The 22,285-nt window shown below is 55.3% G+C and overlaps 1 protein-coding gene across 11 annotated transcripts in view; it reads left to right on the forward strand.

The window, feature by feature from the left end:
• The window catches only part of DTNB (dystrobrevin beta), a 321,996-nt gene that overhangs the window by 260,629 nt on the left and 39,082 nt on the right, over positions 1 to 22,285 (forward strand). The window lies entirely within an intron of this gene.

Consider the following 22,285-nt stretch of genomic DNA (forward strand, 5'->3'; position numbering starts at 1 on the left):
TGCCCCTGCACCGCAAAGGAAAGCCTGGGGGAGGGAACGACGCCAAGGAGTACAGTACAATATAGATGCACAGGACTCCCAGCCCTGGTCCCAGGTCGCAGAGCTGCCCTGTAACGCAGAGGAATGTCTCTGGCAGGCGGAGTTCCATGTTGGGGCCGTGAGGCACAATCCCTTCCGGTGCTCTCAGGGCAGGGCAGTGCCCACGCTGTCCTTGTCCTGGACCTGGGCACGCACAGCACAGTCTGGCCACTTAGGCTGATCAATCTTTGATCAAAACCTCATGGCACACTCAGGAGTTGCAGCCGAAAGGAACTTTTGCCTAAGGAGAGTGTTGCTTCCAGCCCAGCTTCGTTCCCACATGTAATAACAACTATCAAGCTAAGAAACTTCTTGGAATCCTAGAACTGGAAGGGACCTCGAGAGGTCATTGACTCCAATCCTCTTCCCCCCTGGCAGGGCCAAACACCATCTAAACGCTCCCTGGGAAGGGGTGTGTCCAACCTGCTCTTACACATCTCCAGTCATAGAGATTCCACAACCCTGCTAGGCAATTTATTCCCGTGGTTAACCATCCTGGCAGGCAGGAAGTTATTCTTAATATCCAACCTAAACCTCCCTTGCTGCAATTTAAGCCCATTTAAGCCTAAAAGGTGTCGGGCTCGTCCCGGTGCCACAGTCGGAGATTTTTCTGTAGCAGCAGCCACTGGAGGACCACGCATATGCAGAAGCCACCTTGTGCCGTTCGTGCCCTTTCTGCGATGCACTGTCTGTTTCGCCAGTTCCTCCTAACCGTCCACGGTCACAGACGGCATTGGGACGAGCTCCTGCCTCTACCTGAGGAGAAAGCAGAATTAGTCATTTTACCTCTTCTTTTCATCCTAGTTCAGCCCCTACCTTATAGTTAGCGTTTTTACAGTTCTAGTTAGTTTTAAAAAAAAGACTTTTTAGTACTGTACATAGTTCAATGTTACTCCGCAGACTCCTTCAGTTTTTAGTCTGAAAGATGCCTTGAAAATGCCCGGCTCCCCGGGTTTCAAAAAATGTGCGTCGTGTGGAGACGCCATGCCTGCATCAGATGGACACTCCAGATGTATAAAATGCCTCGGGGAAGGCCATATCCCCCAAAACTGCAGCCATTGTTCCAAGCTAACGGCCCACGCCAGGCGAGATAGGGAGATGCGGCTGAAGATGCTGCTGTTTAACAAAGCGCTTCAACTGCTGCCTCTGGAACAACAAAAAGATATTCAACCCCGTAAGTCCCACGAGGGTAAGGGCCCCGCTCAGCCCAGAAGCGCAAGTGCGGGAGATGTAGCAGGCACCTCAGGCTTGCCATTGAGACATGCCACGGCTAAGTCTTCTAAGCCCCGTAGCACTTCGGCACCTAGCCCTGCGATCTCTCCGTTCGCGGCGCCGCGAGACCAACCACCAAAAATGGTGAAAAGACCCGAGCCAGCACTGTCAACGGCACTGGTAGCTGAGTCAGCACCAAGGATCCATATGGCACAGATACTGGCGGTGCGGGATGACCCGACGCCGAGACCTCAAGTGGCGCCGAGACGCGAGTCTGCGCTGAGGCACAAGACGGCGCCGAGACGCGAGTCTGCGCTGAGGCACAAGACGGTGCCAAGACGCGAGTCTACATGAGGCACAAGACGGCGCTGAGACGCGAGTCTGCGCTGAGGCACAAGACAGTGTCGAGACACCAGCCGGCACCAAGACATGAGATGGTGCCGAGAAGGGATACGGCATCGAAGGACGCAGCAGCGCCGACCAGCCTGCGTGATGCATCCGGCCCTTCCGCACCGGACAACATCACTGCACCGGAGGCTTCACCTCTACATCCAGCACCGACATCCCCAGTGCCTAGAACGCCTTCCATAGACCAGAGTGTATCGGAGGTCAGATCAGTCTTGTCTGTGCCAGCCAGCCCACCCCCTCCTCCACCACAGAGGTCCACCTTGCTGACCAAGGCACAAAGGAAGGCTCGGCATATATGTACTCCTCCCAGTCCTGAGCAGTCACTGTCCCCACGTCATCATACAGGCAGACATGATCACAGTCAGTACAGGTCACCATCTTGCTATTACTGGAGATCCCCACGGAGATCACGAACGCCTCCACGGTACTACTGTTCATACCAGTCCAGATCTCCGTCTCATTATACAGTCCATTGGGGGTCGGAAGTGTCTCCATCATGATCACGCTATACCCGATACAGGAGCGTCACTTCCTATGCTCCTCGGTGCTCTCCACATCACCACGGTAGACGCTACACTCACTACTACCGACACCATACGTATTCCCATAGTGCGGCTCACTCGCCATCAGTTTCGCCAGAGCATCCTCGTTCTTGATCGCCGCATCTTCCGTCCCAAGTAATTATCCCTCCGGGGCAGGCTTCTCCAACACCCACGGGGGACACCCCCTCAACTTCCACCCTGTACAAGAGGGACGATAATCGCTCCCCTGTTTGCGAGGAGCAACACATGGACTTTCCTACGGACCAGTCCTCATGCAAAAGAAGTCCGGGGGATGGAGACCTACCCTAGATCTACGTGGACTGAACCGGCATCTGCGGAAACAAAAGCTCAAGATGGTTACACTAGCCTCTATCATTCCAGCACTGAATAAAGGGTATTGGTTCGCGTCTCTCGACCTCGAAGACGCATACTTTCACGTAACAGTACATCCAGCCCACAGGAGGTTTCTCTGTTTCACCCTGGGAGATGACCACTACTAGTACACAGTGTTACCGTTCGGTCTTTCTGCGTCACCAAAGGTGTTTTCCAAGACTCTGGCCATTGTAGCCGCTTACCTCCGCCGCACAGGCATCACAATTTTTCCTTACCTGGATGACTGCCTCTTAAAGGCCCCTACTGCGGAAGTGGCACTAATGGCAGTCAATAACACCAAGGACATATTCGAGGCATTAGGCCTCCTTATAAACATACCAAAGTCTTCTCTAACTCCCTCCCAGTCGCTTGAGTTCATTGGAGCGAGCCTGGATTCCAAAACCACTGCCACATACCTACCTCTCGACAGATCACAGACCATATGAGATCTAGCAAACGTCTTGCTTACCACTCCCAAGTCCACCATACTTACCTGCTTGAGGCTCCTGGGTCACATAGCAGCCACCACTTACGTCGTTCCCCACGCATGCCTTCTTCTGAGATGCCTCCAACATTGGGTTCTCAGTTTACAAGCCAGGCATTCACAGTACTCGCAAACTGGTGGTTCTTCCTGGGCACGGGAGAGATTCCCTGGTATGGTGGTTTGATCCAAGCAATACACTAGTTGACGTACCTTTCCACGCCCAGAAACCATCTGTTCAAATCACCACGGACGCATCCCTAGTTGGGTGGGGTGCACATATGTGTCATCACCAAGTTCAAGGGCTATGGTCACAGCACGAGTCCCTCCTGAATATAAACTTTCTAGAGCTGCGGGCTGTCTTCAGTGCCTGCAGACATTTCATGCAATGGATCCATGGAGCCACAGTGCAAATCCTCACCGACAATATCTGCACGGTCTACTACATCAACTGCCAGGGCGGAGCCAGATCCAGATCCCTTTGTGCGGAGTCCATTCGCTTATGGAATTAGGCCATTTGCCACGTGATTACTCTCACAGCAGCATATCTCTCAGGCAAAAGTAATACCATTGCCGATGCTTTGAGCAGGTCCTTTCGTCTACAGCACGAGTGGGAACTGCTCGACCAGGTGACCTGCACTCTCTTCGAAACCTGGGGATATACCCCACCATAGACCTGTTCACTACTCAGTGCAACAAGAAGTGCCGTCTCTACTGCTCGAGAGCGGGCATCGGAACCAGTTCTCAGGGGGATGCCTTCCTTATGGACTAGGGAACACACAGCTTCTCGTATGCCTTCCCTCTGATCCCGCTTATTCTGAAGGTTCTAGAAAAGATCGCCACAGATCGAGCTACCGTGATATTCATAGCACCCTTCTGGCCCCATCAAACATGGATAACCCAGCTGATGCAAATGTCTGCATCCCAACCACAGCAATTACCACAGTTATACAACTTACTGTCACAACAGCATGGATCACTCCTTCACCCCCACATCGATCGACTACACCTGACAGCGTGGCTCCAGACAGGCTCCAAGGCCCAGAGTTAGCATGTTCCCAGGCTGTCAAGGACACCCTGATACATAGCAGGCGGCAAACCACACAGAAATCTTACCTTTATAAGTGGCGCCATTTTCAATCTTGGTGCCAAACAAATAACTTTGTCCCTTCCTCAGTCCCGATTAAGTGAATTCTGGACTGCGTCCTTCACTTGAAGTCGGGAGGCCTAACACTTAGAGTACACTTGGCAGCAATTTCCGCCTTCCACCTACCTATCGACGGCTACTCAGTCTTCGCCCACCCGCTCACCAAAAGGTTCCTGAAGGGCATCACGAATCTCTACCCCCAACGCAAACCGCTCCCGGAACCTTGGGTTCTGGGCCTTGTCCTGGATACCCTTACCCGACCACCCTTTGAGCAACTGGCAACTTTCAGTTTGAAAATTCTTACCATGAAAATGTTTCCTGCTGGCTATTACATCCGCCCGTCGCATGAGCGAGCTGGCGGCGTTGTCTGCTAACTCGCCCTATGCATTATTCACAGAGCAGGGAGTAACTACGTAGTCGCCCCACCTTTCTGCCAAAAGTCAATTCGCCTTTTCATATCAATGAACCTGTCACTCTACCTGCCTTATACCCAAAGCCGCACGCTACAGCAGAGGAGGTGTGCCTACACATGCTGGACCTGAGACGAGTGCTCACCTTTTACCTGGACAGGACACGCCCCTTTCGAAAGTTACAACGTCTCCTGTTGTCAGTAGCAGACCGCTCCAAGGGCGAACAGCTCTCCTCCCAATGCATCTCCTCTCACATCATAACCTGTATCACCCGTTGTTTCTCTCTAAAGGTACGTCTACACTAGCCCCCTAGTTTGAACTAGGGAGGCTAATGAGGGCAACCAAAATTGCTAATGAAGCTCGGGATTTAAATATCCCATGCTTGATTAGTATATTCCCGTCTGGTCGCCATTTTGGAAACTGACTAGCCCGAAGTAACTGCCTGCGTCTACATGCGACAGAGAAGCGCGATTCTGAGATAAACCCCTTAGTTCGAATTAACAGTTAATTCCATGAGGTTTAACTGTTAATTCCAACTAAGGAGTTTGTCTCAGAATTGCGCTTCTCTGCCACATGTAGATGTGGGCAATTACTTCGGGCTAGTCAGTTTCCAAAATTGCGACCAGCCGGGAATATGCTAATCAAGCGCGGGATATTTAAATCCCGTGCTTCATTAGCAATTTCGGTCGCCCTCATTAGCCTCCCTAGTTCAAACTAGGAGGCTAGTGTAGACATACCCTAAGAAACAAACCCTTGCCTGGCAGACCAAAACCTCACTCTGCCAGAAGCGTGGCTACCTCTACAGCATTTCTCAAAGGTGTGCTGCTTCGTGACACATGCCGGGCCTCTACGTGGTCCTCTGCATCAGCCTTCATCAGGCACGACGCCCTTCAACGCGTCCTGGCTACAGATGTGGCAGTGGCACACGCAATGCTCTCCACAGTGCAAAGATCTTGACGCCGAAGTACAACATGAATTTTAGGTCACTGCTTCACACTCACCTTTCAGTGGAGCACCCACGGGGACACTACTCAAAGAAGAAGAAAGAGTTACTCACCTGTGTAGTAACATCTGTTCTTCAAGATGTGTCCCCCCGTGTTCCCTCAGGACCCGCCCTCCTCTCTGCTTCAGAACTATTGTCCTTCTGTATTTTTCAGATGTTCTGGCTAGGAGAAACTGGCAGGATGGACTGCGCGTCTCAGAAAGGGCGCAAATGGCGCAAGTCTGCTTCTGCGCATGTGTGGTCCTCCAGGGGCTACTGCTACAGAAAAATCTCCAGACTGCGGCGCCGGGACGAGCCCGACACCATTGGAGCACTTACGGGGACACACATCTCAAAGAACAGATGTTACTACACAGGTTAGTAACTCTTTCTTCTTTTCCTGTCCTCAGAGGCCAAGGAGAACAATTTTTCTCCCTCTTCCTTGTGACACCCTTTTAGATACTTGAAAACCGCTCTCATGTCCCCCTGAGTCTTCTCCTTGCCAAACTAAACAAGTCCAATTCTTTCAGTCTTCCTTCATAGCCCATGTTCTCTAGACCGTTCATCATTCTTGTTGCTCTTCTCTGGACCTTCTCCAGTCTCTCCACAAACTTCTGGTGCCCAGAACTGACATAATCCTTCAATTGAGGCCTAACCAGCGCAGAGCAGAGCGGGAGAACGACTCCTCGTGTCTGGCTCACCACACTCCTCTTCATGCCCCCAGAATCAGGTTTGCTTTTTTTGCAACAGCGTCTCACTGTTGGCTCCTATTTAGCTTGTGGCCCACTCTGACCCCTAGATCCCTTTCTGCTAGCCGCTTCTGCTAGGACCCCTTTCTAGCTAGCCGCTTCCCATTCTGTATGTGTGAAATTGATTGTTCCTTCCTAAGTGGAGCACTTTGCATTTGTCTTTATTAAACGTCATCCCATTTACCTCAGACCATTTCTCCAGTTTGTCCAGATCAGTTTGAATTATGACACTGTCCTCCGAAGCACTTGCAACCCCTCCCGGCTTGGGATCATCTGCAAACTTAATAAGCATACTGTCCCTGCCAGTATCTAAATAGTTGATGAAGATATTGAACAGAACTGGTCCCAAAACAGATCCTGCTGAGCCCCACTTGTTCTGCCCTTCTAGCAGGACTGTGAACCATTAATAACTACTCTCTGGGAATGGTTATTCCTTCTCGGCTCTGACCAAGAGTAATCACATTGCCAGTGCTGTAGGAACCATCCTCTTGGAAAATAGCAAACAAATATTGTGATTTCAGGGTTAACTCTTTTCTGACTTGCTTCCTTCCTGTGAAATAGGAGCTTCTCCTCTTTTCACACATTGAGATGTGAGTCTGTCAGTAGATTCCATGCCTGTGCTGTTGCTCAGGCAAACGGCCTACTTGTAAACTCTGCCATGTTTTGAGTTTCTAGCTACAGAAAGTGTTTATTGTTTACAAAACACAAACAAACAGGAAATTCAATTTTTCAGATCACCGGTGTTAAGAAAACACGGTGTTTCGCTGAATTACTCGTAACTTAGGAAATGACAGAAACTGCCAACATACAAAGAAATGTGAAAGTTATTTTTGTCTGTTGCAAGCTACCAAAAGTGTTCTGTACCTGCTGTTCTCCTCGCCCCTAGAATCGAGATCAGTCCCCTCTCTACCAGCTTGCCAGTTTGGTGTGTGCCTGAAAATTGCCTCGGATTAGCCCCAGTTCGAAGAAGTGATGTTCCTAAGGTTTAGGACTGGAAATCTCCATGTGAAAAAGTGAATTGGGAGAGCAGCTAAGCAGTGCGAGAGGGTGCTCAGGAGAGGAGTGGAGATACTCCAGGCGTAGACTAGGTGTCCTTCTGGCAATGCGTTAGGAAATGCTGAGGAAATAATTGCACATTACACCGAGGGTTCCTTCCAGGCCTCGTGGGTCTGAGTTTCGTCTACACTAGGCATTGCCCTTGGGGAGTCACACTGGGATTCTGTCAGTGACCCAGGAACATTCCTCCTTTACTGCAAGCCAGCAGTGTGTGTTATACACAAGGGTATCATTACAGTGACATTTGTGTGAGCATTACCACAAAACCCACCCGTATTTTCTGGGGCCTAGACTGTCACTGTTGGCCTCTAATCTAGTGAGCTGGAGCAGAGCCAGGTGGGGGAAAGTGGCCAGGAGTCGTGTTTTAAAACCATATTCGCTGGTTTGAATTTATACTAGAATTTTACCAGACGTTTGCCAGTGAGTCAACCACTGAGTCCTTCATTCGCACGTCTGCTGCCTGCCTCCCTCCGTGTGTCTTTGCTCCACACCACAAGCGAAGGTCGCAGCAGCAGCCCTTGCTTTCAGATTTCCTGTGTCGGAGCCCACGTGCTACTTACATGTATTTCTGTGTTTCTAATTGAATTATGCGATTCTGCACAATTAAATACCAGCCTTTCAGTGCGTCGGACAATCCCATCCATGCTGTCCGCTCCTTTCACTCCAGCAGTTGATTAGACAGCTGTGCTGTTTTAAAGAAGCCAGGGCTAATAAAGGCTCAAAATAGAACATTGTTGTGGTTTGGCTGGGGTAGGAGAGGTATTTTTTAACCACACAGACATTACACTGTATATTGCTGTCAGAGTGCCAGAAATGCATTCGAAAGTGCTCTCTTCTGTTTGTCTAAAGTACCTTTCTCATGCTGGTTTCTGAGCAATATGTGAGCAGCGATTCTGAAAATTGGTAATGAAGAGGACAGAGTTTGTTTTATTTAAACATGCTGCAGCAAAATGAAGGTAATTGTCCACACAAGCCATCTGCTACCTGGCTGCCTTCCATGTGCTTGGGAGACAGCAAATGTATGGATAAAGTGCCTCTTTCATTCCGTTGCCATGATAACAGCCCTGCTTTAGATTGTAGAGGGCAGGTTTATTAATGCTTCAGAAAGGTTATTAGTCTGCTGAAGTAATACGCTCTTTATGCGTTCCTTTATGCAATTGTTCTTGTACATTTTACTGTATTGTGTATAAAGGACAGGAAGTTTAAGGCCAGTTTAAAGAGATAGCCCTGGCTAATGTGCCACAGAGGACACTCAAACCCGAATTCCCCAAAGGAGGAAGTGTTTTAGGACTGATTTGGGAGGGTCTCCAAATATTCCCATCTTACTGATCTTGGTTTCAGATTTAAACATTTACTTCCGAGTCACTGTGTCTGAGTTAGCGCTGGGACGAGTGGTCGCCACGTTTCCAGTGCGGCTCAGCGTGTGTCTGAGCTAGCGCTGGGATGAGTGGTCGCACGTTTCCAGTGCGGGTCAGCGTGTCTGAGCTAGCGCTGGGACGAGTGGTCGCACGTTTCCAGTGCGGGTCACCGTGTGTCTGAGCTAGCGCTGGGACGGGTGGTCGCCACGTTTCCAGTGCGGGTCAGCGTGTGTCTGAGCTAGTGCTGGGCTAGCGCTGGGACGAGTGGTCGCACGTTTCCAGTGCGGGTCAGCATGTGTCTGAGCTAGCGCTGGGACGAGTGGTCGCACGTTTCCAGTGCGGGTCAGCGTGTGTCTGAGCTAGCGCTGGGACGAGTGGTCGCACGTTTCCAGTGCGGGTCAGCGTGTGTCTGAGCTAGCTCTGGGACGAGTGGTCGCCACGTTTCCAGTGCGGGTCAGCGTGTGTCTGAGCTAGTGCTGGTACGAGTGGTCGCACGTTTCCAGTGCGGGTCAGCATGTGTCTGAGCTAGCGCTGGGACGAGTGGTCGCACGTTTCCAGTGCGGGTCAGCGTGTGTCTGAGCTAGCGCTGGGACGAGTGGTCGCACGTTTCCAGTGCGGGTCAGCGTGTGTCTGAGCTAGCGCTGGGACGAGTGGTCGCACGTTTCCAGTGCGGGTCAGCGTGTGTCTGAGCTAGCGCTGGGACGAGTGGTCGCACGTTTCCAGTGCGGGTCAGCGTGTGTCTGAGCTAGCGCTGGGACGAGTGGTCGCACGTTTCCAGTGCGGGTCAGCGTGTGTCTGAGCTAGCGCTGGGACGAGTGGTCGCCACGTTTCCAGTGCGGGTCAGCGTGTGTCTGAGCTAGTGCTGGTACGAGTGGTCGCACGTTTCCAGTGCGGGTCAGCATGTGTCTGAGCTAGCGCTGGGACGAGTGGTCGCCACGTTTCCAGTGCGGGTCAGCGTGTGTCTGAGCTAGCGCTGGGACGAGTGGTCGCCACGTTTCCAGTGCGGGTCAGCGTGTGTCTGAGCTAGCGCTGGGACGAGTGGTCGCACGTTTCCAGTGCGGGTCAGTTCTTTGCAAGGTTCGGAACATAGAGGAAGAGTCTCCCCTGTGGGCCAAGCACAGGGCATGTTCTTGTGTGCAGGTCAGTTTACATAAGTAACCTCGTGCTAAACTAAGAAGGCCACAGCTGCCAGCATTGACCTGAATTCATATGTGGGACATAACAAGAAAGGCAGGCGCTGGCCAGAGTCGCAGCCCTGGGCCAGGGGCCTGATCCCAGCCTGGCCCAGCACTGTGGCTCTGGCGCTTTGCTGACACTGCCTGCCACGCCCAGCACAGCTGCAAGTGCCGTTCCTCACACAAGACTCTCCAGGAGGCGGAGCTGAAACGTCATGTGTCTGTAGCCCTTCCAGGTACTTGGAGAGTGAGTCCAGCGCCCTTGCAGCGAGCAGGGTGTAAGCTGCTGCATCTGCCCACCCAGTTCCTCTCTGCCCGTCATCGCTCTCGTTTCCCTGTGAGACCCGGCAGGGACGACCTTTCATCAGGCTGGCGTTGTATGAATAGTCTCAGGGTAGCCATGTCAGTCTGGATCTCACCCAGCGCCTGGTTCCGTAGCACCTCAGAGGCGAACACGTGTCTTGACACAGCACCATGGGCTGTGTGACCCCGACAGGACCACTCATCGTTTGGACTTTGTGTTAGTTTGACTTCCGGGCAGACTTCCATTTCAAGTAGTTTAAAGACGTTTGTGTTGGAGCAAATAGGCTTGCCCAGAACTTTCCATTTTTCCTTTTCCCCGATGCCTATCGGGCCAAGCAAACCGCTTTTTGTTCACACACTTCCTTTCAGGTCTCTGAAGAGCAGAGCTTTCTTGGCAATGGAGAATTCTCTTACATTTGGTTTGTAACTGTCGCACAGAACGATTGTACTTTGTGTTCGTTCCCCAGCCCGATCAGAGGCAGAGACCCACCGTGCTGGCCATAGTGTGTGCACGCACAGAGCTGTTTCTGACCCTAAGAACTCACGGCCCAGGGGACTGAATCAGAGCAAGGGTAAAGGAGTGTGGTACAACACGCCAGCCAGCAATCAGAGGCATTGCAGCCCCTGGGGAGAGCAGTACTAGTACATGGCACTTTAGTTCCTTGTCCCTGTTCAGACACAGAACTTTAAGTTACAGAAACTTGCTTTAGTGAGTGGGGAATCTGCGGGGATTGGAGGGGAAGCCCGGGGTTACAGAGGATGGTTTGAATGAAAGAACTCTGGAGAAATGCTGGGCAGGCACTATTATTTTTGCTACTCTCTTTTCTACATCCAAAGAGCAGCAGAGTATTTGTTCTCATTTGCTGATCATTTCAGACAATGTTTTGGTGTGGAGAGGAAGATTTTGTTGCGCTGGAAAATGTGGGTGGCAAAAGATTATCAGTAGGCAAGTCAAATCATGCAGAAATGAATGTTGGGGTAAATAGGAGAGTTGGTTTTGTACCCTCTCTGGGTGAGAGGTCCCCAGCTGTAAGCCAAGTAGAGCTAACGACTTGGAAACAGGTACTCACGGGGCAGAATCCAAGCTCTCTGAAAGTCCCCTATGCGTCGTCTTTTTCATAGACTAAACAGAGTTTGCTCTTTAAGTCTTCAACTGTAAGGCGTTTTTCCAGCCCTTTTATCACCCTTGGGGCTCTTTTCTGCATCCTCTCCAGTTTTTCAACGTCCTTTTCCAGATGTGGAGCCCAGAGGAGGATGCAGTCCCTCAGTGTTTGTCCCACAGACGCTGTGTGTTAGGGTAAAGTCGCCTTCCCGCTTCTGCTTGCCACTCCCACGTGGCCACGCGGCGCATTAGCCCTGTCGCCACAGCAGAGCGCTGGAGGCTCATGGTGAGTTTTGGCCAGTGACCCTAAACCCCTTCCAGGGACACTGGTTCCCAGGACACAGTCCCGTGGTCTGTAGACGTGGCGTCTGTTCCTCTTCCCCAGGGGTAGAATTGTGCAGTTAGCTGCATTAAAAGACTTTTAGCTTGACTGGACCAAGTTGTTAGTTAGCTGCTCTGCCCTCCCCATTCCTTACCTTTTGGCCAGTCTTTGTGGCAGTTTTATCAACAGTGACTTGCTGTTTGCCTCCAAATCCCTGATGAAATCGTTGACTAGCGATTTGGCCTGCTGTCAGTCCCTGTGCACCCCCAGGAAAGGCTCCCCACCCAGTGACGATTGCCCCCGAATGCCTCATGTTGAGGTGGGCCAGTAAGCCATTTCTCAATCCATGTGTCACATGCTTTCCTGAGGAGTGTCGAGTGCTAATCCGCTCTAAATCTAGTTACATCAATCGGACGACGGGCTCTGGCGTCTGCAAGACAGATACCCAAATCCGGCATTAGCTTTATCAGACAAGGAAGTTGGGCCATTTCATCAATTAATGACGTCGTTTATTTGTCCAGGCTTATGTATTTTAAGATCATGTTGGCTGCCATTAATTGTATCTGTCCTGTAATTCTTAATCCGTTGACTCCTGTATCACCCGTTCCATTTTTTCCCTGCCAGTGATGTCAGGCTAACTGGCCTGTCTCATCACGTTGGCTGTTCTTGAATACTGGGGACCAAGGCACTCATCAGTCTGCTGGTGTGTGCGAAGGTGTCTGCGCCCCACGCAAGGGCATCAAGGTTACTGAATCTCCAGGCCCAGGAGGCCCCGCCAGCCGCACCTCTGGCTCTGCTCACGATGCGTACAAAGCGGGAAAGGGAGCCGCTTGGCTCAGTCAAGGTAAACGGCCTAAGGGGGCAGTCCTGTGTCGGAACTCCCGGCTCCCTGGACCAGGCCCCGCTGCTGAGCTGCTGGGAGCCCAGGAGCAGGCGAGCCCCTGGTCCCTGCGAGGCAGAGCATGCTGGGGGAGTCTGTAAGCAGATGACGTGGTGGCGCCGGAGAGGCACAGGCCGTGGTAGGGAATGAACCAGGTGCAGACTTCTGACATCCTCCCCCAGGCTGCATCTCTCACCTGGGTTGGAACCCCGCAGAGCTAGGACAACCTGGCTTGCCATGGATTCTCACCCTGGGCCACATTGCCCGGCACTCGCTCATTGCTGGTGGATACTGCCACTGGCTCTTCTTCCCTCTCCCAGCGGGATATTCCCCTGAATTCCAAGACTTATTCAAATGATCATCAGTGAGCCAGAGATCTCTGATGGCCATTCTCGGACAGTCTGGTGACAGTTACCGTGCTCAGTGGCGTTAGTTTGGCAGGGCCCTAAATGAACCAAGAAATGCTGGGCTGAAATTTTAGGCATAAGTAACATAGATTAAGCTGATGACTTCATAGAACCCCAGGGCTGGAAGAAACCTCAGGAGCCACTGAGTCCAGCCCCCCGCCCAAAGCAGGACCAACCCAACTCAATCAGCCCAGCCAGCCCTTGTCCAGCCGGGATTTACACATCTCTAGGGATGGGGATTCCGCCCCTCCCTAGGGAACCCAGCCGAGTGCTTCCCCACCCTCCTAGGGAAATAGTGTGGCCTACTATCCCCCGCTGCGACTTGAGCCCATTGCTCCTCGTTCTGCCAGCTGCCCCCACTGAGAACAGCCTCTTCGGAGCTGCCTGCAGGGAGCTGACGGCTGCTGCCCATACCTGGAGAAAAGGCAAGAGCGAGCAGCAGTTCTCCATGCTGTGCCTGCCGGCGCTGAGCGGCGATAGCTCTGGGCATTGTCAGTCGCCAGGCTGTCCTGCAGAGGGACAGGAGCAGCTGAACCAAGCCGGGGCTCAACTCTCACATTCACTGTGAGTTCTAGACTCACATTTCCCAAAGCAAGTAACAAGGGCGGACTCCCCAGCTCCTGACCAGCCCTCGTGTGCAGGGTCAGTGTCCCTCGCCGCCCCGTGCTAGCTGGGCCCTTGCACCAGGAAGCACAGCAGCTTGCAGAGGGCCAGTGACTTGCTCCAGGCGCGCCTGGGCTCTCTGGCAGAGGTGGTGCTTGTGGCTAACGAGCTGGGTACCACGTGTTGGTAGGAAAAGGGGCCGAGTCAGCACAAGGTGAAAGCGGCGAATCCGCACACCCCACTGGACGCAAACAGGCTTTTCTAGGACGTGCCAGACGCCCTGTAGGGCTAGCCCAGACGAAGGAGCCGGAGAGCCCCTGCTTGTGCCCGGAAAGCCTCCCTCCCCCCAAGCCCACATGGCCCCCCGGGAGCAGTGCTCAGAGCAGCGCGCTCCGCGGAGGAGAGGGATCCGCTTCCAGACGTGGGGGGGGAGTAAGCCACAAGGGCGTGTGTCCCTTTTACTCTTCTGCTCTCATCCGGCTGCCGGGCTGGAGCCAGCAATGTCTCCCGCCTGCCCCCCGGCCGGTGCCCAGCTCCCCTGCGCTGGGAGTGAGGCGGGCGCCTGCTGCGACCCACCACGGATAGCCACTCCTGAGCCGCAGTCAGCCTAGCGCTCCAGTGCCTGCTTTCCTGCCGGCCTGTCCCAGCTAGCAGAGCCGCCCCTCCGGGCCGTGGGGCTCCCAGGCTGGCTGCCCCACCTGTCCTATGGACCACACAGGGCAGCCTGAGCGATTACCTGGGAAGGGGCAGGTGTGGGGCAGCAAGAGGGTCGCCCCCATGCACTCACTGCAGCAGCAAGAGCCCAGGAAGCAGCGTGATGCATGCTGCTCCCCCGCCCTCTCCGGCCAAGGCACCCGCTGCCCCACAGCGGCAGAAAGCAGAGCGCTCCCCTCCCCCCCCGTGCTGCTCCCCCGCCCTCTCCGGCCAAGGCACCCGCTGCCCCACAGCGGCAGAAAGCAGAGCGCTCCCCTCCCCCCCCGTGCTGCTCCCCCGCCCTCTCCGGCCAAGGCACCCGCTGCCCCACGGTGGCAGAAAGCAGAGCGCTCCCCTCCCCCCCATGCTGCTCCCCCGCCCTCTCCCGGCCAAGGCACCCGCTGCCCCACGGTGGCAGAAAGCAGAGCGCTCCCCTCCCCCCCGTGCTGCTCCCCCGCCCTCTCCCGGCCAAGGCACCCGCTGCCCCACGGCGGCAGAAAGCAGAGCTCTCCCCTCCCCCCCATGCTGCTCCCCCGCCCTCTCCCGGCCAAGGCACCCGCTGCCCCACGGCGGCAGAAAGCAGAGCTCTCCCCTCCCCCCCCGTGCTGCTCCCCCGCCCTCTCCCGGCCAAGGCACCCGCTGCCCCACGGCGGCAGAAAGCAGAGCGCTCCCCTCCCCCCCCGTGCTGCTCCCCCGCCCTCTCCGGCCAAGGCACCCACTGCCCCACGGCGGCAGAAAGCAGAGCGCTCCCCTCCCCCCCATGCTGCTCCCCCGCCCTCTCCCGGCCAAGGCACCCGCTGCCCCACGGCGGCAGAAAGCAGAGCGCTCCCCTCCCCCCCATGCTGCTCCCCCGCCCTCTCCGGCCAAGGCACCCGCTGCCCCATGGCAGCAGAAAGCAGAGCGCCCCTGCCCAGCCTGCCCTGCTCCCCCAAGCAGGCTGGCGCGGGGAGGCAACCCTGCTGCACCCCCGTAAGCCTGGTAATCCCCTGGGTCACCCAGCTCAGGGGAGAGGGGTAACGGGCGTGGGGCAGGGTTTGGTGGAAGAAGTAGAGTGGGGGTGGGGACGGGGCAGAGCAAAGGTGGGAAGCAGTGAGGCGGGGGGTTGCCCCGGGTCCGCCTAGAGCCAGCCCTGTAAGTTAAGCGTTTGTCAGTGTTCAGCAGTGACTTGGGGAGCAGGGCGGGGGCTGGTGCCTCGTCTGTCAGGCATGCTGTCCGTCACAGCCCTGTCTGCCTGACTTGTATTGACATGGAAGGGAAATCGTCACAATCAGCCTTTTACACTTCCTACTGCTCTGTAACGTGAGCCTGTGTCTGAGCGGGGGGGTCTCGGGAGGCGCAGAGCGACGTGCGAAGGAATCAGCCAAGTACACTGCGGACCCTGCCGCACGTAGGGCTGGTGCCTGTGGCATGCCAGGAACAGACTTGAGAAGGGAAAGAGGGTTTTGTGTTAAACACACACAACTGCTGTGGCATGCAGAGGAGCTGCAGCGACTTCAGTGACTAGAATAAAACAGCTTCAGCTTCATGGTACTCGCCCTGAGCACGCCCGACGTGAGAGGGAGGGAGGGTGGTTTAGTAACCCTAAGTCCGCAGTAGAAGGGTGGGCTGAGAGAGGAAATGGAAACAGCACTCCTCTCTGGGCTGCTCAACTTTCAGCATGCCTCCTGCTGAGGAAGCGGCCATTTCCTATAGCTCGACTTCTTTCTGTATAAAAAGATGCCAAAAAGGAAGGTTATAAGCTAATGTTTGTGTGCTGGCCCCGGTGCCATGCCTGCAATTACCTTCAGGAGCAATTGAGTTAATTGAAAAGCCTGTGTCCTTGATTTGCAGGAGCAGTTAGGCGTTTACATGTCGAAATGACTTTGCATTTGAAATTATTGTCCACAGATTGGCAGATCAATCCAAGCCAACTACACTACTGTTAGAAATGCCAGGTTACTGCAACTCAAGTATGCCCCTTGCACATATGCATCGTGCTAATCATCAAATGAAAAGCTCACCTCTTGTTCCTCAGGGCCCTGTCTCGGTGGGTGTGCAGCAGTCTACGTGTACGTCTCGACGGGCCGGATAGGTGTGTGTGTGCATACGCTGTCTAGAGTGTAGCAGGGAAAGAGTTTTCTGTTTACATTGAATTCTTTTCTGATTTTATCGGAACGCAGAGAGAGCTGGTCTCACTGTTGCGTTGCCAAGAGGGGGAGAGTTGCACCTCAGCCCAAACGTGCAGGTGCCTAAGTGTTTCCCTGACTGAGACCCTAAATTACACAACAGGTAGGAAGTTGCATGGGGGGCTGCAAGGCCACGGAGCCCCCCTGGGCTCTGTCCGGAGCCACATGGAGCATGCCGTCTGCAATGCGGAGGAGGTGCCGTGGGCCGTGTTCACAGAAGGTTGTGGGTTTGTGTCTGGCTTGTGGTGGCAGTGCATGTCCTCGGGCACGTGTATCCGTTGTAGTGAGTGTAGGGCGGGGGGCCAGAACACTTCCATGCTTCCCCACTGATTGGTCTGGGGGTGGGGCTTGCATGAAGTCTTTGCTCCCGCCCTCCAGCTGGCAGTTCCCTGTAGGCGCCTGTGCCCCTGGAGGTGGGAGGAGACTTTGTGCGCTCCCCCAATCAGGGCCTGGGGCTGTGGGGGCATGTGAAGTCTGCCCTGCCCTGCAAGGGAGCGCCGTGCTTGGCTCTAAGAGCCCACCCCGGGCAGGGCAGGAGGAGACTTTGCGCACTCCCCCCGCCCTGAGGAAAATGGCTTGGTGGCGAGGGAAGCGCTCCAAGTCTCCTCCCGCCCCGCCCCATCCTGCAAGGAGCATGCGGCACTTCTAAGCACCATGCTGTCCTTGCAGGGCGGGGGCAGGGTAGGAGGAGATTTGCACGCTCCCCCTTCCCCCACGTCTCTCGCTCCCTGCCCTCCGGCGCACGCCCGTCCCTAGGCCCTGATGGGCCTGGGGGCAGAGAAGCGGCAGGTCCTCCGCAGGCCGGATCAACCCGCTTGGCGACCAGAATTCAGCCCGCAGAGGCCCTTTTGCCCACCCCTGGTGTAGGGCATTGTGGGAAGGCGCCTGGAGGCCACTAACAGTCAGCATAAGCAACACGGTGCCTACCTGCATCGATCTCATTCATCCACCTGGGCGCTGCGCCGCTCTGGGAGGGGAGAGGTGTGACGGCGCGTCGGGGCCCCCAATCCCGCACCCCCGGAGCAGCGAGAACAGACTCCGCCAGGCAGTAGACCGGGGGGTTATTGCCCCTCCAGGAGACAGGATCAGGACCAGGATGCCTCAGACCCCTTGGCTTAGTGAGTCCATCACCCCCTAGACCCTCAGCCCTCAGCTTAGTCTGCTCCCTTCGGCTGTGTCTACATTGGCATGAATTTCCGGAACTGCTTAAAACGGAATACTATTCCCTTTTCAGTTTTTCCGGAAAAGGAGCGTCTACATTGGCAGGCTGCTTTTCCGGAAAAGCCCTTTTTCCGGAAAAGCGTCTGTGGCCAATGTAGACGCGCTTTTCCGGAAAAGACTGCTGGGTGTCTACACTGGCCCCTTTCCAGAACAGTGTTCCAGAATAAGGACTTATGCCCGAGTGGGAGCAGAATAGTTTTTCCGGAATAGCGGCTGATTTTGTACAGTAGAGCATCGTTGCTTTTACGGAAATTCAAGGGCCAGTGTAGACAGCTTTCAGCTTATTCCGGAAAAGCGGCTGATTTTCCGGAATAAGTGGCCCAGTGTAGACACAGCCTTCATGTTTTCCAGCCAGAAGCTGCCTCGCTCCCAGGCCCTGCCCCCAGCCAGGTGTTCGTCTCCGCCTCCCTCCCTTTGTCTCTCCCCCTGAAGAGTTTTGCTAACTGCCCAGGCTGGGCCGAGGTGTCTGGGCCAATCCACCCACGGGGGAGTCAGTGGGGATTGCACAGCCAGCGCAGGGGGACTCCAGGTTACAGAGCAGACAGCCCCCCCACTGCATCACATCGGGGCACTAACTCAGCATCGAGAGGCACTCGTGTCAGCGGCGCTAAGCTGGGAGTGAAGACTCTGCCACAGGGGGATCCGTGCAAGGCAGCTTCAGTTGCCCTCGCAGTGTAGTGCGGACCCCTCTTCGGGCGCGTCGAGGCAGCACCCTTCTGCTGGAACAAGCTAGGAATTTGCCCTACGCACATTGCGTAGCTCATTCCAAGTGTCCAGCGAAAGCGCTTCTTTGGCAGTGTCACATTTCAGAGTAAGGCAGGATTCCGACAGATCCCGTACCCTCCTTCCAGGGGCGCGGACGGGCGGGCGCTTCTAAAGAGGCAGCGCTGCTCTTTCGGGATACTTCCGGGATCCTTCCGGTATCCCGAGAGAGCAGCGCAGTCTAGACGGACCCTCAGACAGAGCTGCTGTGGGGGATGGCGACCGGAATCAGTCATGCGCTCCCAATTCTGTGGTCTGGTCTCTTGCTTTTCCTCCGAAAACCGGCTCTCCAAGGCTGCTCATTGTGAATCCTTCCCCAGCGGCTGCCGTGATTGTGTCTGAAGTGATTAGTGGCAGCCTGTGATGAGTGTCTGTAATTGTATGGTGTGGCCTGGGCGACACGTCCCTCCCCCTGCTTCTTGGAGAGGTACCTCCCGGTGGGTATTAGGACCCCTCCTCTCCTGAGGGGTGGCCAGCGCCTGGGCCTGTGCAGTCCCTGCAGCTTCCTCCCTGCCTTCCCAGTCCTGTCTCACTCAGGTCTCCACCCCAACTTCATTTGAAACGGACGTGGCCGCTGCAGCTCTCCCCGTGCTGCGCCCCTCGGGAGCTCTCCTGTTATGCAGCTCCAGCTGGGCTTTGCACTGAATTATTCATATGTTTGTGGTGCCAAAAAAGCTGGAATTGTCGGTCTCTTGGGCACGTTCTCTACTTGCTAACGATCCGCTCTTTGAAATGTAGAACTCCCAGCCCTGGGAGCGAAATCCGCTGTTAGCGGGGTTCAGAATGACAGGTTCCCCGTCAGCGGCATTGCCTGGCGTATTTAGCAAGACTCGCCCTTAGGCTTCTCTTCGCCATAGGCATGAAGCGGCCAATCAGACGCGAAGTAGGGCCCAGGCGCTGCGGCCCATTTTCCTCCTAAGCATTACGTTTCTCCTTGAGGAGTGATCCGGAGCAGTCGGCACAGATCCACCAAGGGCAAGTCCGGCCTGACCAGCCAGATTGCCTTCTATAGCAGGGTATCCGGACACTGGGAAGTCAGTGCATGGGATCTACCTGGACTTTAGCAAGGCTTTGGATACGGGCTCCCACAGTATTCTTGCCAGCAAGTTAAGGGAGTCTGGATTGGATAATTGGACGGTAAGATGGATAGGAAGCTGGCTAGAAGGCCGGGCCCAGCGGGTCGGGATCAACGGCTCGGTGTCAGGATGGCGGTCGGTTTCTAGCGGAGTGCCCCAAGGATCAGTTCTGGGACCAGTTTTATTCAACATCTGTATTAATGACCTGGCTATGGGGATAGGTTGCACCTTCAGTAAGTTTGCAGATGACACTCAGCTAGGGGGAGAGGTAGATACGCAGAAGGGCAGGGATAGGGTCCAGAGTGACCTAGACAAAATGCAGGATTGGACCAAAAATAATCTGATGAGGTTCAACAAGGACAAGTGCAGAGTCCTGCCCTTGGGCGGAAGAATCCCAAGCATTGGTACAGGCTGGGGACGGACTGGCTAAGCAGCAGTTCTGCAGAAAAGGACCTGGGGGTTGCAGTGGATGAGAAGCTGGAGATGAGTCAACAGGGCGCCCTTGTAGCCAAGAAGGCTAATGGCATATTAGGTTGCATTAGGAGGAGCATTGCCAGCAGATCCAGAGATGTCATCATTCCCCTTTATTCGGCTCTGGTGAGGCCACATCTGGAGTACTGAGTCCAGTTCTGGGCCCCCCACTACAGAAAGGATGTGGACGCATTGGAGAGGGTCCAGCGGAGGGGAAGCACTGGGCTGGGTTCCCTAGGCAGGTGGCGGAGTCTCCATCCCTAGAGGTGTTTAAGTCCCAGCTTGACCAAGCCCTGGCTGGGCTGATTGAATTGGGGTTGGTCCTGCTTTGGGCAGGGGCTGGACTCGATGACTCCGGGGGTCTCTGCCAGCCCTGGGATTCTGTGATTCTTCAGTTGAGCAGCAGGGAGGAAGACGTACTGAAAATCTTTTAAACATCAGTTTAAAAGGGGGGAGGGATAGCTCAGTGGTTTGAGCATTGGCCTGCTAAACCCAGCGTTGTGAGTTCAATCCTTGTGGAGGCCATTTAGGGATTTGGGGCAAAAATTCATCAGGGATGGTACTTGGTCCTGCTGTGAAGCCAGGGGACTGGACTCAATGACCTTTCAAAGTCCCTTCCAGTTCTAGGAGATAGGCAATCTCCATTATTATTATGAAACATGATGAGGGTGGGAGAAGGGGCTCTCTAGCTGCTCGGATCCCATGTTAATTGCAGGTGCAGATGGGGATGGGTTAGGGACGGTACGTGGGGTGTATTTTAGTAATCGTGGAGCCAGAACAATATTTAGTGGTTGCACAGTTACTAAAACACGGTTTGGGGGCGGGGCTGGAAGTCAGTGCACTCTCGGCTCCTGGCCCCACTCCCAGGGAGCCTCCTGTCACCCCTCGCTGCTGCCTCTCTATGCAGGTGGAGCCGGTCCACGAGGGGGAGGCAGTTTAAAAATTGGCTCCCCGTGCAGACTGACTCCTGCCAGCCGCCCCGCACTGCTGCCTCTGATACAGAGCAGCCGTGTGGGGTGGCAGCAGCCCCTGTCCGGGGGGGGCCCCACAGACAGATGCTGTGCTGGCATCTCCCCTGCTCTCCCCCCATGCTTGAAAGCCAGCGTCTTGCATGTACCAGCTTCCGCCTGCCCTCCTTGCCCTCCGCCTTGCTGCCTCTCTGTCAGAGGCACCAGCACAGGGGAGGGGGGAAGGGGCTCCGTGGAGCCAGTGCCTGGGGGGGCAGTGGATTTTAAGTGTGGGGGGAGGGTGCACTACCCCCCCCGCCCCGAGACTGATGCCCATCTGCCTCCCGCAATGATGCCTCAGGGAGGGCCAGGCAGCTCTGTGGGAACCAGCTGCTTACTGGCACTGGCCCCCCGCCTCCCCTCCCCTTTGCTGCCTCTATACAGAGGGGAGGTTGTGTGCAGTCATTTGGATCAACGGATAAGCCCAGGCTGCTTGGCTGATCATTTACAAATCTGTCCCACATCCCTAGTCGGGGCATGCCGTAGTTTGAGAGGGGCTTCCTTTGCCGTGCGCTGGGTGTTGGGCCCACGATCTGACCCCGGGGGCCAGCAAGGAGCTGGGAATGTTGCAGAGAGGCTGTGGCGCTGGGGGAGGATGGAGAGGGATTGGGTCCCTGTGCAGTGATGTGTCTTGCATCTGAATGGCAGGGAGTAGGATGTCCATCAGCCCCCTCGCTGCTGTAACCCTCATTCCCCAGCTTCCTCGTCCTCGCACACCCGGCCAGAGAGGGGAGGGTGCTCGGCTGGACTCTGGCAGAGCAGCAGGAGCCACGTGTGGGACCGGACACAGCTGCCAGGCATCACGACCATGCGGGTCTCCGTGGGACTGCCGAGAGAACAGCCGTGACTGGGCAGAGTGAAAATGTGACTGGTTAACCAGGTTAACCAGTGGCCCGGCTGGGCCCCCTGCGCCGTGGGCAGGGACGCTCCAGCCCAGGCGCCCCCCCCCACCCTGGTTACATGCGCAGGTACGCGGCGAGCTGGTTAAATGGGAGTTTGCAGAGAGCCAGGCAGGGGGCTGTGACAGACACTGCCTGGGCCTGCCTTGGAGCCATACAAATGCTCATTTGTGGGGCAGAGGCTGGCTGAAGAGGGCACCCCAAGTGCTAGTCCTGGAGTGCCCAGACTCTGGATTGGGCTGACCCAGGGAGCCCAAGAGGAAACGCCGTTGCACTTTGGCCTGGGACTCCGTTCCCAGGGACGCTGCCGCTTCCCCTTTCCGCCAGGCCTGGTGAAAGCCCTTCCCTTCGCCAGCCGCCCAGGCCTGCAGGGCTGGTTCCACACGACTGGACGCTCTCCTGCT

This window comes from Pelodiscus sinensis, chromosome 3 (genome assembly GCF_052426305.1).
Source record: "Pelodiscus sinensis isolate ZL-2025 chromosome 3, ASM5242630v1, whole genome shotgun sequence".
NCBI lineage: Eukaryota > Metazoa > Chordata > Testudines > Trionychidae > Pelodiscus > Pelodiscus sinensis.